This window comes from Hakea prostrata, chromosome 6, assembly GCF_041222555.1.
Source record: "Hakea prostrata isolate BN-2017 chromosome 6, UWA_Hpros_2, whole genome shotgun sequence".
Taxonomy (NCBI): domain Eukaryota; kingdom Viridiplantae; phylum Streptophyta; class Magnoliopsida; order Proteales; family Proteaceae; genus Hakea; species Hakea prostrata.
Genome location: NC_142605.1, coordinates 21,550,204 through 21,568,789, shown reverse-complemented (window position 1 = coordinate 21,568,789; position 18,586 = coordinate 21,550,204). Strand labels below are relative to the sequence as shown.

The 18,586-nt window shown below is 38.1% G+C and overlaps 1 long non-coding RNA gene across 2 annotated transcripts; it reads left to right on the top strand.

Annotated features, from left to right (window-relative positions):
* Positions 1-12,484: 12,484 nt before the first annotated feature.
* LOC149012576 (uncharacterized) lies at positions 12,485-17,144 on the top strand. 2 transcript variants are annotated; one of them, XR_016174071.1, is made up of 3 exons: positions 12,485-14,732; positions 16,219-16,352; positions 16,606-17,144. It is a non-coding gene; the product is annotated as an uncharacterized LOC149012576 (long non-coding RNA). The 2 variants fall into 2 exon arrangements; XR_016174072.1 differs by having other exon boundaries at positions 12,486-14,356.
* Positions 17,145-18,586: the final 1,442 nt, after the last annotated feature.

The window sequence follows — 18,586 nt, the reverse complement described above, 5'->3', positions numbered from 1 at the left end:
AGACTTCTTGAATTTCTCTTGCTATGTCAAAAATCATGGCGGTTTGCAAATAAATATGATCATATATTTCAGCTCAAAATGTTCAGCCTCAAATTTCAGGAAGCTAGAATGAACATGGCTTACTGATGGTGTACTTCCTCTTTGGCTTTGTAATTATCCTGAAACTAGATGGGTTCATGAAACTCTTTATCAGCCCAAATCCGGTGGGTCCGCTTAAACCCACCTTGAAGGCTTGAACCCAGCCTGAATTTTAAACCGAAAGGGCTGGTCTGCATTATGCATTAACTGGTGTCAGCCTTGTTAGGTAGGGTCCGAGTTTTAGTCCTTGAACCAGCTCAGTCGATAACCCACAAACCCTAAAGACCTAAAATGGGTCATCGCAAATAAATAGTTTTTTCAAGTGAAAACATATGGATTTATGAGCATACTCATAGATGAGGATATCCACCAAGGTTTTGCTGGAGCCGCCACCTTGAAATCTTCAATATACAGGTAAACTATTTAATAAGACTTAAAACTGAACACTTCCAAACTCAAATTCTTATATTAGATGTATATTTTGAACCGCATCAACACTAAAGATAAAAATCTTTATCAAGATCAGGGTGAATCAAGGCCAACCGATCCTACTCTCCTTATCAAAGTATATTAGGATGGTTCGGACCTGGAAAAACCCTAGCAAAGTAAAAGATGACTCTTAAGGCCAGGCAGGGTAACCATAGATCCCCATGATAGGCTTCGAGCCCATCCCTTGTCAAATTACATATTGAGAAGCTTGCTCTCTCACAATTTCATGGTGGTTCCTGAGTGCGCTTCAGAGGCAGAGAGATCATGGTAATGCATGGACAAATGGGCACTTTCCTCAGGAAAAAAACCAGCAAGGCTCTCTCATAAAATGAAAATCAACGTGAGCACCTTCACAAGGCTATCTAAATTGCTGTTTCACCAAAAAGATTTAAAAATTTCACTTTAACAAGCAAAGAAAGAGTCTTCTACAATAAAATGGTTTCAAAATTTGTCAACGCGTAAGACCATCCATCTAGCTCCCTGAACCAAAAAGTCCTAACACAAAATCCTCGGTCAGAAATTTAATTCAACACTTGATAACAAATGACAATAATTTAATGAGCTAAAAAGCAACATTGCAAGCTAGAGATGCATGACAATGCAGTATGGTTTTTCATGCCTCAGAAACGGGGTACTCGAACACGACATCTTTCCCTGCAAGCTTCCGGTAAACTCCTGCAAATGTCTCGACCTTGTACTCGGTAGCATTCCGCTCCTTCGAGTCCAGGAAAATCTGCAATATTTAGAGATCAACATGTTAGTATTAAGCATGAAACAATGCTCTGAAAATAAAGCATGAAACAATGCCCACTGAATTCACAAATTGGTGGAAAATGTTCTGGAAACTCCCTATTCACCCTAAACTTAAAACCTTCTTTTGGCGTCTACTGAATGCAGGGTACCAGTTAGAGCTACAATTTCGCAATGGACTGAAATACACGATCTTTGTGAACTGTGCGGCGATAAGACAGAGACTCTCTGGCATATTTTCATCTCATGTGAATGGACAAAGAGAAACTGGGCAGCAGGACCGCTTGGATTACGAACGGAACATCTAACCCAAAGATCCATCCTTCATCTGTGCAATGACTTCTTAACCGGTTTCCAACAAGACCTGCATAAAAAAATTTGGTTCTTCTCTGCTTTTGTGACTACATGCTACTTCATATGGAGAGAAAGAAACAAAGCAACAATGGAAAAAATAAAACCCTAACCCTCTAAGGATAATTGGAAAATACAAAGAAATGGCTCCTTGAAATGAAGGTTTCACCCAACAGGGAGAGCCAACTAGAAAACATAGTACACACTCACCCTACTATTTGTACAATACCATATACTAACTCTCTTATCTTGCTCTGTGCAGGGGTATATAACAAACAACTAGACATAGCAGGATGGAGTATGGGACTTATGGAACAAGGCAAAATTCTGATTGCAAAGTCGGGATACTTGAAAAAGAGCAACTCGTTGGAAGCAATAGTAAGGGCAATAAAGGAAGGCATGAAGTACACAACGGAAGTCCAGGAAGTATGGGTGAATGAGGAAGAGGCAACTCCATTATTCTACACCCCCCCCCCCCCAAAAAAAAAAAAAACAATGGCCCATCAACCTTGTGCATCATTTGGTGGACATCAAGTCCAAACTAGTTAATGCATTGTTTTGTAATTATAAGTCCCCAACCCTCCTCAACTCACTAAATATTTTGACTAGTAGAACTCCTAGTATCAATGGATTGAACAGTAGAAAAGAAATGTGCATCGTACAAATTGAGGAATTATGTTTTTTAATTAATCAGTAATGAAATGCTTTTCTTTTTCCGATCAAAAAAAAAAAAAATGTTAGTATTAAGCCAATGGTGGAAAAACTATAATACTGAACTCATGGCCAAAAATCACTAAGCCGTTTCAACAGCTACTTCACTATACTAAAACCAACACTAGAAATTCCCACCCCCAAAACTCAATCCCCCCCCCCCCGGGGGAAGAGGAAGGAGAAAAAAGGAAGGGCAGGGGGGGGGGGAGAAAAAAGAATAAAAGAGGTACGAGAGAACACTAGGATAGCTTATACCTTCAGGACCCATCAACGCGATATCTAACTCGCTTCCCAACAATCTCCGAAGGGTAAACAATATCCTCGAGCATGGCCTCATGCACAACAGTTAGCGCGTGGGTGCGAGGTCTCTGAACAGCAGAACCCTTCTTTGGAGGTCTCACGATCCTTCGGGTGGCAATAACAATGACCTCCTGCCAAACCATTATACAGGAGAGTGAGAAGAATATAACAAGGTGCTCCAATGAAAAATATTACAAATAGAATAGTCCAGCCAGAGTTGGGACAGAATCCTACCCTTACATTCCATTGCAGCATAACACGTATAGGTTTTTTGGGTACTTTCATTTACATTATCATCTAATTATAAGCTCAATCAAAAACAAAAACAAAAACATTTATCAAGTGTATCTATCAAATACATATTTAAAAAGGTTAGCTTAATCATCTCGGTTGAAAATGTTGAACTTTATATAAAGTGATCACTAAAATATTTTTGTACATATATGCAAAAAAAAAAATTATGTGACATCATTTGAAGTTGATAGCATATGTGATCAGGTTCACACAGAGATCCACGATCTTCAGAATGGGGCTCTTGGCTTCAATGTGATGCCATCGCGCCTAATTATAAAGTTCCATCAGTGATTATTTAACAACAGTAATTCCCATACTCCGAACCTTACATCCATTTTATGCTCGAGCCTAGAACTCATAGAATTGTACAATGGATGAAAGCTCACACACAGCCTCTCAATCATTACACAATTTACTTATGTCCTACTAGATGAACATAACTAAATACAAGAAAATCAAAATAGATCATCACTAGGAAGGATTCATTTACCTTCCCACTGAACTTCTTTTCCAATTCTCTCACAAGCTTAGGATGAATTTTACGGAAAGCTTTTCCTCAGCCTGTAAGGAACATGGACTACAATAGCCTTCCGATTCCAGCAACGTCCATCTGACTGTAAAAATAAAGAAATGGAAAAAAAAAAAAGAAATGAACTTATATGGAAGACAAAAATAAAGTATTTCTGTAAAGATAATCTCACTTTCTTACACTGCTGAATTAATGTAAAGATCTTTCAAGTCACTTTTGAGCTCTTGGTTGGAACTCTCCAAATCAAAGAGCGCCGGCAAATTTGGGAGCATCAGACTAATGATCATACACAATCAAGCTACACAGTAAAAATTTAAGTGGTGGAAAAACCTGAGCAACAGACTCCTCAAATTCAGTAGGCTCAACATCCTTGTCTTTCTGGATTTTCCTTCTAAAAGTATATGTCTTCACTGATCTAAAATCCAAGCAGTAAGTTTATATCAGATAGCTGTTTAGCAAGATTTTAAAATTACATCTAGCATATACCATTTATCCATAAAATTCTATTTGTAGTAATGCAATAAATATGCATGACAAATACATGTAGACAGATAACAATAGTTCCACAAAAAAGTTTCACTCCTGCAAATAAAAGCATTTGCTTATCTTTTGATATATCTTCACAAATCTAACAGGACAAAGTTCCCAAAGTGATTATGTTCCCAAAGGTTGAAAGTAACATAGATTACATACACGAACAGAATCAGAATCAGCAGTGATAGAAAATGTGTACAGATAAGAGATGGGATAACATTCAACCCACATAACCCAAAAATATTTAACATTCCCAATCTTTTTTTTTTTTTTTTTTTTTGATGAATGACATTCCCAATCTTATTAAGCTCAATATCCAGCAAGCCTAACGATACTGATAAATATAGTGCTAACATAAATTCTTAAGCAAGTGGGTTGTATTTATCCAAAAACATAGACATAAATTAACGGCCAACGATGAACCCAGAAGAACAGCAGAAACCAACGAAACAACGAGCAGTGCACCCATCCTGACAACAATGGTATTCTGTAAGTTCAAGTCCAACATTAACCTGCAGAACTTCCACTCCTACCCAGAAAAAGCAATCAAATGGATCTAATGCCATATCCCATCAGACCCAAAAACTCAAAAAATGCTATTGGAGAACCTTCTCATTATGCTAAACCCAAAAAAATCAATACAACACGAAAAGCTACATGATCAACTTACAATTCCTTTGGATAGGCCAAAGATCACCCGGGAAAAACACAGAACGAAGTATCAGTTACGCCTAACGATTCAAAACCCTAATAGACTAAATGATGTTGAAAGGATACAGAACGTTCAGATGAAAAGTTTACCTCTCGCCTGACCACAGTGGCAGCTAGAGGAGGGAGGGAAGCAGAGTGCCAAATTCGCAAGAGAAATCCTAGTACTCAGGAGGTCGATGGTTTTAAAGCAACGGAGATTCGGTACCCAACCTTAGTATCTGGACGGTCCAAATTAAGAGCATGCGCTCTTCTACTTCTATTGGATCAAATTACCCTATACCACCTGACATTTCCTAAATTTACACTATACCCCCACATGTTTATAATTACAAATATAGTCCGTTTGATTTTGAATTTATAAATACACCCTTAAGGGTATCACCGTTAGTTTTAACGGAAAATACCTATATGGCTATATTCTGTTTTACAGGTCAATATGTGGAGGTTGGGAGATCCAGAGGATTTGGCTTCGTAACTTTCTTTGATGAGCAGTGGATGACAGATCTTGAAAAGATGAAAGATATTGACAGCATACATATTACCATCACTGTCAAAGACAAAGTAACCAAGGAAGAAATTTTCAGGTTCTTCATGTTAGATAGTGAACTGATGAAGTGAGATCATAATTTATATTTATAGTGTATAATGACAATACTGAATATGAAAAACTCATACGATTACATATAGTAATATTGATCTACTATATTCTAATACCCTCTCACAAACTCAAGGGTCTCTCAAGAATCTTGAGTTTGGATCACATGAGACTAAAACGAGCACAGGAGAGAGAGCTTTGGTGAGAACATCAACAAGTTGCTCAGTAGTAGAAATACATAGAGATCTCGCTTTGCAACCAAAATAACAATCAACCTCTATGTGCTTTGTGCGAGCATGAAAGACAGGGTTGGCAGACAAATAGGTTGCTCCAATGTTATCGCAACAAATCCTTAATTCCCTTAGAAGAGAATGAATCCATGTAACCTCAGTAGCAGCAAGGGCCAAAGCATGATATTCACTCTCAGTACTAGAATGGGCCACAATAGACTGATTCTTTGATTGCCAAGAGACCAAATGTAAGCCTAAGAAGATAAGGTAATCACTATGGGATTTGCGATCAACAGGGCATCCAGCCCAATTGGCATCGGAATAAGCCTCTAAAGAGGTAGAAGAAGACGGTATGAGATGTAGACCAAACAATAAAGTACCCTTAAAAACCCAATGATCTTCTTGTGGAGATGCCAAAAATGGACATAGCTTGTTCACCACAAAAAAACAAGTCTAGGCGAGTAAGAGTGACATATTGTAGTCCCCCAACCAAGCTTCGATAAAGTGTTGGATCAACTAATGGCTTATCATGAGTAGCTGATAAGTGAAGAGAGGAGGACATAGGCGTTGAAATGGGCTTTGCTTCCAAGAGTCCAGCCCGATCAAGAAGAGTGGTGATACATTTTTGTTGAGACAAAAAGAATCCCTAATTTGAGGGTATGAGCTCAATACCCAAAAAATAACAAGCTGGGCCTAAGTCTTTGAGAGCAAACTCATATGATAAAGTGTTGAGTAAATCATCAATAGCTTGAGATGAGGGGCCGGTGATGAGGATATCGTCAACATAAATGAGGACATACAAAGTGTCTGTTGGATGACGCTGAATGAACAACGAAGAATTGGTTTTGGAACCGTCAAACCCATGATGCATAAGAAATGTACCAAGTAGCTGAAACCATGTCTGTGGTGCCTGCTAGAGACCATAGAGTGACTTTTGTAATTTACAAACATAGGAAGGGTAGCGAGAGTCCACATACTTAGGTGGTTGTTGTATATAGACATCCTATGTGATGTGACATTTAGAAAAGCATTGTTGACATCAAGTTGTCTGATAGACCACTTGGAAGAGCTAGCTAATGCAAGAACAATATGAATGGTATTGGGCTTTACAACGGGACTAAAGGTTTCATCATAGTCCAAACCATATTTTTGAGTGTACCCCTTAGCCACTAAACGAGCCTTGTGGCGCTTGATAGTCCCATTAGACTTGCACTTGACACAAAAAAAGCTATTTACACCCAATTTATCCGATGATCCAAGGGTGGAGGAGTAAGAACCCATGTTTGATTAGCTAAGAGAGCATCAAATTTTGTTTTAGTAAAGCGATTAAAGGCTCAACCTCCCTAGGGGAGATCTTGGGTTCGCACCCATTCGGCGGCATTAATTATATAAAAAAGCTCTCTTGAGGATGTAATCGAGGTGCTCGCAAGCTGGCCCGGATGAACCTCATATCCAAAAAAAAGAAAAGAAAAAAAAAAAGAGAGCATCAAATTTTGAGCATCAAATTTTGTGTCCATAGCATTACGCCAGACACTTGATTTGGATGCTTGGCAATAACATCTATGTTCAACCTTAGAGGAGTGCTAGTGGAAGCGGGTACTAAGAGCATAGAAACTAACTCTTGGGCACCTTTGGGATTCACATACCATCCGTAGAACGTGTCACCATAGGATGGTGTTTGGCCACATCATGAGTGGGTTTAGTAAGTAAACGAATGGACTCTGACTTCGGAATATTATCCAACCCATTTGTAGCAGGATCAACAATTGAAATAGAAGTAGGCCCACAATAAAAAAAATTAGAATGTCCATTACAGTCCTTTTATTATTTATATCATCGTGATTAACAAATGAATGACGCCCATGAATAGAATTATTGAGAGATCCATCAAGTCCAATAGGAAAATCACCATAAGAGGGTTCATCAACACTTAACAGCTCAACATAACCACCATTGAGATTGTTAGGAGTAGCATTATCACCTGCAGAGACATCATCCATAGCATCAGAACTAGAGCCATCAAAAGACCCATCTGGGACAACCAAACCATCACAAGGCCCATATACAACATCACTAGCTGAAGTAGATCCATCACACAACCCATTTTGCAAAGGCATTACATTGTCCAGGGACAACATCAATAGAACTCTCATGGGATGCAACAATAGTAGGCATGAGAGACCCATTGGAAGTATTTCCATGAAAAATATTAGAAGCTGAGTTGGAAGAGTCATGTGTAGGAAATGAAATATCAGGACAAAAAACAATCAAAGGAGATTGAAACAAAGAGGAAGTGGAAACTATAAAAGGCATAGAATGAAAAGTAAATGAAGACTCATAAAAAACAATATGATGTGAGATGATAACCTTTTTAGTGGATAAAGTCAGACATTTGTATCCATGGTGTTTAGGACTATAGCCTATAAAAGACTAAGGCAGATGATTGAAAATCTAGTTTATGTTTATTAAAAGGTCGCAAGAAGGGAAAACAACTGCAACCAAAAACCTTAAGAAAAGTGTAATTTGGATGTCTATGAAAAAGTTTATGAAAAGGAGTGTCATAATGCAAAGCAATAGTAGAAAGCCGATTAATAATGAAAACAATAGAAGAGAAGGCCTTAGACCAAAATTTCAAAGGCAAACCTGAATATGCAAGCAAAGTAAGTCTCATTTCCACAATATGCCTATGTTTACGCTCTACCCAATCATTATGTTCAGAGATGTGAGCATAAAAAAGACGATGAACAATACCACATGATTGTAGGAAGGTAGTAAAAATTTGAAACTCCCCTCCCCAATCAAAGTGAACAAGAAAACTAGTTTTCAACAAGAGCTTTGAAAAGTTGAAAAACCTAAAGAGCATCAAACTTTTTGGCAATGGTATAATGCCAGGTAAAATGAGTAAAGTCATCCATAAAAGAAATATAATAATGATGGCCTTCAGTAGATAGAACAGTAGAGGGTCCCCACAAGTCAGAGTATATTAATTGAAGATATGCATTAGTATAGGTTGCATAAGTATTAAAAGGTAATCTATGTGATTTACCTAGTTGACAAGAAGAACAAATAGAAGAGGACTGAGAACTAGAAGAAAGAAGTTGAAACTGTCTTATTAAATGATTCACAGTGGGCAAACTAGCATGGCCTAAGCGAAAATGCCAAATATCAGGAGAAACACAAATACTAGAGAGTGCTTGAACAAAATTATCATTCAATATCATTGGGAGTTTACAAACTTCATTATCAGCAAATCCTCTAAGAAGGGCCAAGCTCGAGCACCAATCCTTGACAACAAAACCATATGCATCAAACTCAAATACAACATCATGATTACAAACAAAATGATGCACATGGAGCAAATTATGAGCAATAATAGGCACATGAAGAACATTATAGGTGGGTGTACTCATTGTGGTAATTCTAGATACAATGTTGACATTTGCTTCAAGCTGCATGGCTATCCTTAATGGTGGGAAGAATTACAGGCAAAGAAAAAGGCTATGAACCCAATACAAATAGGGCATGTATCATTGGCTACAGATGCTCTTCCTCTATCATTGGTGCCACAGGTAGACTCCACCACAACATCTAACCCTACTCAAGAAGGTATATACGAATATGCTTTTATTAGTACCAATGAGGGTGAGAATACTGGGTGGATAGTTGACTCAGGGGCCACGGATGATATGACACCTTATGAAATAGATATTATTCATCATACCTCTCCAAAACGACAGTATATTTATATTGCCAATGGTCATGGTCATCTAGTGAAAGTAGCTGGCAGTGTTACACTCAAACCTTTTTCCTTGTCTAATACATTATTTGTTCCCTCCTTATCACATAGATTGCTTTTTGTGGGGGCAATTGACAAAGGAATTAAATTGTATTGTGCTAATGTATCCTATTTTTGTTTATTTTAGGACATCCTCATGAAGGAGATTATTGGTCATGGTACTGAGAAAGGGGGGCTGTATTATGTCGACAATTTCAACATTGGTCGAGTACATCATGTTCGAAGCAAATTGACAAGTCAAGAAAGTGAAAGTATGGTTGTGGCATCATAGGTTAGGTCATCCTTCTTTTGGGTATCTAAGGCTTTTATTCCCAACATTCTAAATTACAGTGTGATATTTGCATGTTGGCAAAAAGTCATAGAGTTTCCTAGTCATTGAATAAAAGCATGGAACCTTTTTCCGTATTCCATTCTAATTTTGTGTGGGGTGCTTCACTTGTTATCTCTGTTTTTGATATTCGGTGGTTTGTTACTTTTGTGGATGATTGCACTAGGATGACTGGGTTTACTTAATGAAACATAAAGACGAGGTTGATCATATCTTTCGCGGTTTTCATATGATGGTGCAAACTCAATTTAGAGTTTCTCCCCATATTCTTCGATCTGATAATCGGGGGGTGGTGGTGTGGGAAGTATATTAATTAATGCCTTTTTGAGTTTTTTCTAACACATGGACTTGTTCATGAAACTTCCTGTACCCAAACCCTACAACAAAATGGTGTGGCAGAAAGGAAAAACCGACATATCCTTGAAACTACTAGGGCACTTCTATTTGGGGGTAATATCCCGAATTAGTTTTGGGCTATTGCTATTCATCTCATGAATCGCATGCCATCTCGAGTTCTCGATTTTTAGACACCTTTGCAAGCTCTATTGAAATATGTTACTCTACCTTCAATCATGACTTTACCTAAAAAAATATATTTGGGTGTGTTGCTTACGTACATACACATTGAAATCAATGGACTAAACTAGATCCATGTGCCACTTGATGAGTGTTCATTGGATATGGTATTCATTAGAAAGGGTATTGATGTTATGACCCAAGTGTAAAGAAGACCCATGTTACTATGGATGTTACATTTTTGGAATTTGAGTTGTTCTTTTCTAACCCCAATTATCCCTTTCTAGGGGAGACAAACATTGAAAGGGAAAATTGGTGGGAAAATGACAAAATTGAGTATGCATCCCAATATTTTATAGGTGGCACAAATTATATTCAAATCAATTGGAGACTATTGTTATTGAGGATTCAGGTGTTCAACTTTCACATCAATTGGAGGATACTATTACTAAAGATTCAGGTGTTCCTAGAACCAATGAGTTAGAGGAAGAAGAACAACAATAGCAGTTGCCCCCCCAAAGCTTTCCCTCTCCAATACCCGCCAATACTCTTGAGGATACTGCTAAGGTAAGCTCACCTATCCCCTTTGATTTAAATGCAAATAAGACTGATGTTTATAAATTACCTGACAAGCATAATAGAGGCAAACCTCCTAATAGATATTCACCAAATGTGAAGGAACGAAGGTTAGCATATTCAATCTCTAATTACGTTTCCACAGAAAGACTCTCATGCACACTAAAGACATTCGTGTCAAGTGTCTCTGCAAATTAAATTCCTAAGGGAGTACAAGAGGCATTGAAGGATCTTAAGTGGGCTCAAGCTATGCAAGAAGAGATGGAGGCATTACAAAGCAACAAAACATGGAGACTAGTAGAACGCTCAAAGGGGGAAGCAAGCTATAGGATGCAAATGGGTATATACAATCACAAAGCTGATGGGTCCATTGAAAGGTATAAGGCACGATTAGTGGCTAAAAGGTACACCCAGACATATGGACTAAACTACCATAAAACTTTCTCACCAGTTGCAAATTAAATATGGTGAGGGTTTTATTGTCATTGGCAGCCAACTTAGAATGACCTTTACATCAATTTGATGTGAAGAATGCATTTCTTCATGGTGACTTAGAAGAAGAAGTTTAAATGGAAGTTCCACCTAGGTATGGATGCAAAGACCACCCAAATGTGGTGTGTAGACTTGATTGATCGTTGTATGCTCTGAAGCAATCACCATGAACTTGGTTTGGGAGATTTAGTTTCGCAATGAAAAAGTACGATTACACTCAAAGCAATTCTGCCACACTTTGTTTCTTAGAAGAAGGTGGAGCAAAATAACTGCCTTAATGATATACGTTGATGATATGATCATCACAAGAGATGATCTTGAAGAAATTTCAGATATAGAGGGGAGATTAGCAAAGGATTTTGAGATGAAGAATCTTGGAGGACTAAAATATTTTCTAGCAATTGAAGTGGCTAGATCTAAGAAAGGTATTTTCTTGTCCCAATAGAAGTACGTTCTCAACCTACTTGCTGAAGTTGGCATGTTGGACTACAAGCCAACAAATACTCCTATAGTTCAAAACCATAAGCTTGGTGAGTACCAAGATCAGGTGCTAGTAAATAAAGAGAAGTATCAACGGTTGGTAGGACCTTTAATCTATTTGTCACACACCTGTCCTGACATTTCTTATGCCGTGAGTATGGTAAGCCAATTTATGCATGCTCCCAGTGAGGAACACATGAATGTCATGGTCCAAATTCTGAAATATTTGAAATAAGCTCCAAGAAGAGGCTTATTATTTGCAAAAAATAATCATCTTGAAGTAGAAGGGTACACTAATGCATATTGGACTAGTTTTATCTCAAATAGAATGTCTACTACAAGATATTTTACATTTGTTGGAAGAAACTTGGTTACCTGGAGAAGCAATAAACAAAAGGTTGTTGTTTTGTCTAGTGCAGAGGTTGAATTTCAAAGGTTAGCCAAAGGTATGTACGAACTATTATGGTTTCGAAGATTGATGATGGAGCTCAGCTTTCCGCCCCAGAGATGAAATTATTTTTCGATAACAAAGCTGCAATTGATATCTCACAAAATCCAGTTTAGCACGATCGAACAAAGCATGTTGAAGTGGATAAACATCTCATCAGGGAGAAATTAGAATATAAGGTAATCACATTTTTCTTCGTCATATATAAAAACTAAGTGGCAAACATACTTATCCAAGTTGTATCAAGTAAAGCATTATATAACTCTTAATGCAAACTGGTATCGAAGACATTTTCTCACCCACTTGAGGGGGAGTGTTGGCGTGAGTGAGTCGGTAAGTAGAGTTGGGGTAAGTGAAGAATTGTAGGAGTCGTGAGTTAGGTTGGACTCGTGGGTTGTTGAGTCCTATTCTTTCTCAAATTCTAGTTCAGATTTAAATTTTGGTTTAAGTAGATTCTTATTACTATAAATTCAGATCTTGTAAATTGTAATCTTGAACATAAGTAGAAAGGAATAAAGTCTTTTCTCTGATTAGAGCTTTTCCAAAGATTTCCAGCGGTAACATATATGTAATTTCTTCTATTGAATTTCTTCATATAGAATGCAAAATTTATACGCAGGCATGATGGCAAAACGGAAATCACCGCATATATAGCTTTGTACTTGATGACTTCCAAAAGGGAAAAAAAGAAAAGTACTTGATGACTTGATTCTGCCAGCGACCTTGAAGGATCGTTTCATTCTCACCAGTTGGTTTGAGCAGACTCGACTTGAGTCGTAGGTAATGTCTAACTTAAGCGTGTATAATACTGCGTTTTCGATTTGCTATACATTTCACAATGTAAGAGTCAAAACCGTGCCCAACAAGGATCACCCAGAGTTAGAACAGTACAGTTGATGTTGTATCTTGGACAGCTTTGGTTACTGGGTAATTGGTCATGTCGATGTGGCGCGTCAGTTTTTCAATGATATGCCATTCAAAACTAAGTTTGATTGAATGCAATGATATCTGGGTATGCTTGGTATGCTTACAGGATTATGACGTATGAGGCTCGGCAGCTGTTTGATGATATGCCCGAACGAAGTGTGGCCTGATGGAGCACAATGATTTTGGGTATTCACAATACGGGATGTGATGAGGCTGTGAAACTCTTCGGGAGATGGTTGGACTTAGGTCAGGCTAAAAATGAGCCTGCACTTGTGAGTGCACTATCCGCCTGTGCACATTGAAAAACAAGGGTTTGAGACTTTGAGGTTAGTGTCACCTTAGGAGTAGCACTATTGGACATCTATGGCAAGTGTGGAAGCATTTGAAATGCCCTCCAAGTTTTCATGGGATGTTAGAGTAGGATGTTCTTTCATGAAACTCCATGATTGCTGGTTTAGCGTTGATGGATGTGGAAATCAAGCATTACTACTCTTTTGGAAGGTACCACCTGTCCAAATGATATATTCCTTATTAACGTCCTTCTGGATGCAACCATTCTGGATATGGTTGATGAGAGCCAACGAGTTTTTCATTTCATGGCTCAAGAATACACAATCGATCCTCAACTAGAACAGTATGATTGACCTACTTTACATGGAAGGGCTGGCGTCATCCTGCCTTACGGGGTGCCCTTCTTGGTGCTTGTAGAATCCATGGAAATGTTGAGCTGGGTGGCAGTTTTTAGAAAATTGTTCAGAGAAAGCAGGGGTGCTTAAGAGCCCAGGGAAAATTGTAGTGGAAACAATGCCAAGCATCACAATGAACTAGACAAATTATCTTATGTCTGCACTGATCAATTTCATGGAACAAATTGACGTACAAGGAATAGGTTGGCTTTGGCGCAACGGCATGGTTGGTGGATCCAGTTGTAGCTTGAGGTCAAGGTATCAAAATAACCTCTGAGCAAAAATTGCCGGAGTAAGGCAGTGCGGAAGTCTTCGGCCCAGGGTTTACCTTAAAACTGAGGTATAAAGAGTAATTGAATCAGAACTAGAGGACAGGATGAAGGCTTAGCCATTGTCATGATACCCAAATTGGAAAACCAACCACTGGCATATGCCTAAGACCTAGGAGTGAATGAATGACAAAAGGAAATGAGCCTGACTGTTGTATTGCAATCTTATGCATAATGAAAAGATACAATGACATCCAGTGATCCAGGTATAATTAATTATTGCTTGATCAATTTCAGATTCTCATTTTAAATATTTCAGATCTCTGTTTATAGTGATATCTCACCTTTCTCTCCTCATGCAATGATGTTACTTGAATAACTCCTACTTCATGATTTTAGTGTACTCCCTCCCCTGAAGCCACTATGTTTCTTATGTAAATTGAAAGCCTGCCTTAATGAGAAGTTGATCTAGTGATGCTTTCTCTGGATGTAAACAACCATTAATCCAAATGAAGATCTTTTAGTAATTACTTTTGGATGTCCTTACCAATTTTCAGCTTTGGAGAAAAATGGGAGCCCTGGGTTGTCAATAGACTATTATGGCAGGAGTGTGTTCTTTCTGGAATCATGATCATAGATGAAGTATCGCATCAATCCTTTCTAGCATTTCCTAAGTTTTTTCTTTGACTGTGAACTTTGTCTGCGTACTTTATTTCTTATTATATAAGTATCTTTCTTAGATTAATAATGCAGATTGCATGTCGTGAATCATGGAAATCTTGGTTTTTATGTATCTATTTAACAATGCAAATATATATGATCATATATTTCATTTACAGGATTCAGCCTCAATTTTCCTCTTAACTAGAATGATCCTCGCTCACTGACGATGTACTTCCTCTCTAGTTTGTAGAATTTGGTGACTGGTCTTTAAATAAAAAATTTTAATTATATTTATGTTATCTTGGTTACAGATATGTTTAGTACAAGACCTCTAGAGAAATTTCTTGAAAAATGGTCTGATGATATAAAATAAAAGGACTAAAACTAGGTTTCCTTCATGTGCCCAACTTTCTTGGGAGAAACTGTTTATATTTTACTGTATTGAGGTTGATTTAGAGAAATATTGATTATATTTATATTTTTCAAATTGCAAAAACATCATGTGTATTTGAATGCAGCAGTGAATCCTTTGAAAAGATCGGATTATCCTCAAGCTACTGATTTGTTTTCTTAGCAAGGGAAGAGGGGAATTGTCTGGACCCCTTTTAGTCAGGCCCAAGTCTGGCAGTAATAATTAAACATTCTACAACTAGCTACTCAATTTGTTTTCAAACCACCTAACCATTTTCCTGCAGGGGTTCATCTCGGTCCCTGATAATATCATTGAGTCTTCAAACCACCATCTATGGATATTTTCCATAAACATCACTGAAGCCTTGACAGATTCAAAAATCCCATTCTGCACTCTCTCTCATTGATTATAAATCAATTATCAAATACTGTAAGTCATTGAGAAAATGTCCTGCTATCAAAATCCATTTCCCTCAAAACATGTTTGAGGAACAGTTACAATCTTGTCCAAACCCTATGGTATACATGTATTCATCTAGTTGATTGAGTTAGAATTTGGTTAGTTGGGTACATAAATTAGAAAACCTCATCTATTTAACCATAATATTCAGCATTTCACTGATTGACTCTTTATTTATTTTGTTTTAGGAAATGATAAATATTTTTAGGTCTGTGCCAATCACTTAAAGCATTCTCCAAACTCCAAAATATCTATATGAAAAGGTGAAATATAAGAAAAAGACAGGTTGTTGAACAGGTAAAGGCATTTTTTTTAAACATACTTTAAAGTAAAAAGAACAACAGTGAAAGTCATAAACTGTTAAACAATAAAAAGTAGAAGATGAAGGGACACAGAGTCGATTATGAGTAAGTTGTAATGCATTAATACTTTTGCAGTTATCCTTGTCATTTCCCATTCCATCTCTGTTGCTGTTGCTTATTGACTCTCACTTCATTTAGAAATTTCCAAATGGAATTTCCGTTCTAAATACTATGTGTATGACCATATCTTAGGGTCTATTTATAGTAGAATCTGTAAATATTTATTTTTCAGGAGTCTTAAAATTATAAACTGAAGGTGGAGGGTTTCCTTGGAGGACAGCATAAGAAGGAATCCATACAATACAACAAATAAGGGAATACAAGAGAAAATGACAATCTGGGTCTTGCTGTTTGTTATGTGAGGAGGTATAAAGAAATCTTTACAATAGCAGTCTACTTATAGCCTTTTTCCTAGAATAAATTTTACTTCCCCAAATACTAACCTAATAAAGTGTAATGTTTCCTGCTGCACCCTTTTTTTATTATTTTTAAAGAGAAAGAAAGTTACAGGGTACTCTGTTCAGCACCCCTTGAAAGTTGAAAACTGCTTGCCTAACCTGAAACACTATCCATAATCCCTTTTATTGAACAGATTTTGCTGTGTTCTGTTCGTTTTCAGATGCTGGTGGTATATTGGGTAGCGGTTTCAAGATGGAAGTTCAGAAACGGGTGCTTCACTTGAGTTGGCGTCTTTGTGGCGTGTTCTGTCTTCGCGTTTGTGGAGTGCTAGTTTGTCGTCCTTGTGGTGTGTGGTTTGTAAGCCCTTGGGGCGTGTGTTTTGTCCGCCCTTGTGGCGTGTGTTTTTGTCCGCCCTTGTGGCGTGTGGTATGTAAGCCCTTGGGGCGTTTGGTTTGTCTGCCCTTGTGGGGTGCTCAGTTTTCGCCTTTGAGGCGTCTGGTATGTAAGCCCTTGTGGCGTGGTTATGTCTGCGTCGGTGTTCGCCTATGTGGTGTGTCTCCGCAGGCGGTTGGGGTGGTTATGTTTATCATACCCATTATGTTTTTCTGGCTCTGTGGTTGTCACAACCAGTTTTCTGAGGGTTTATTGGGCTCGGCCCATCCCTTAGTTCTTGTTATTTTCTTTTGTTCGGTGTTTGTGTCTGTGTTTTATTTCAATTATGAATGAAATGTTTGACCTTTTGACCAAAAAAAGAACAGATCTCCCTTTTTTCACCATTCCCCCTGCCCCCACCCCCTATTTTGTGGCTTGACATGACTTCCCAGGGTACCATATACATAATGCTATCCTTATGCCTTTCCACTAAACATTCCGAAATGAGTCCATCTCTGGACACTAACAACGTGAACCTCCTCCTGAATGTATGGTATTGGGGGGGGGGGGGGGGAGGGAAGCGTGTAACACTGTCCTTGGGGGTTGAGGGACCGGACTCCCCCTCCTTGCCCTAAACTCCGAAAAATCTTCGTTGGTAGGCACCTACTCACCAAATAAATTACTCTAATCGCTAGCCGACAAAGGAGCCTGTCATTACATTTTCCAAGTACAATGCACCTATGAGCTACCCAGCATATTGACTAAGAAGCTCATTAAGACTATCACAGCGTTTAAGAACAGTACTACTTATCAATCACTTAGAATAACAGCTTTGCTTTCCAGCTCTTCCCTTCTTTTAGCTTTGAAACCTTTCTTTTTTATTCAAGAAACAACATTAAGTTATTAAACTTTAGATCTGAAAATGCAAAAGGAAATCCACTATATGGTTAGTGGTACAATTGAGAAGGTCCACAGAATAGAGATGTGGCAGTTCCATCAATAGAGTCTCTTTTCTAAATTGTGGATTAAACTCTTTCAGGTAGGGCTAAGTGCAACATATAGTTAACATGAGATAAATATGCAGCAGTAAATCCCTAAAAGTCAGTACAACCCAGAGGAGCATAAAGTGAACCAAGTTGAAGGGTACTTCTCTCAGAAAAAGTACCTATCAGCTCAAATCCTTTGCAACTGCAAAAGAGAAATCTCAAAAAGCCAATGGCTGGAAGCGTGCAGAAACCATTATTCTGTTTTGTGATAAGGTAGCTTTTTATTGATAGACTCACCCCCACTCCCCTTCCCCCCCTAACCCCCACCAAGAAAATTCCAGGTGAAGCCACGTGGCTATAGAGAACTCTAGCCTTTGGAGTTTTGATGTCCCAGAAGACCATTAATAAGAGAAGCCCACAAGCCAAAGACTACAAAGAAAAACTCTTCTCCTCCTTTTATTGAGTAAAAAAGCATCTCTCTTCTCCTTCAGAGTTTAGTCCTTTCACGGGTCTCTGTGACAATGAAAGTCTGATTCTGACTGAAAAGGAACTTTCCAATCGTCAAAGGTTCCCAAGCTCAGAAGATGAGATGAGAGACAACACAGCCTCAGCCCATGGCCCTTGCTTAATCATCAGTCACTCAGGGCATCCAATCCTGACCCCACATCAAGGGTAGGTGCTGTCAATGGTCCGATGGGAATCTTCTTGTTGTGGTGGACATTCAGAACCACGAATAAACATAGCAGAGAGAATTTCTGGGTTTCAAGGAAGATGAAAAAGAAACTAGAATCAATTTCACGTGATTATATATATATATATATATATTTTAAGTAGTTGTTGGCT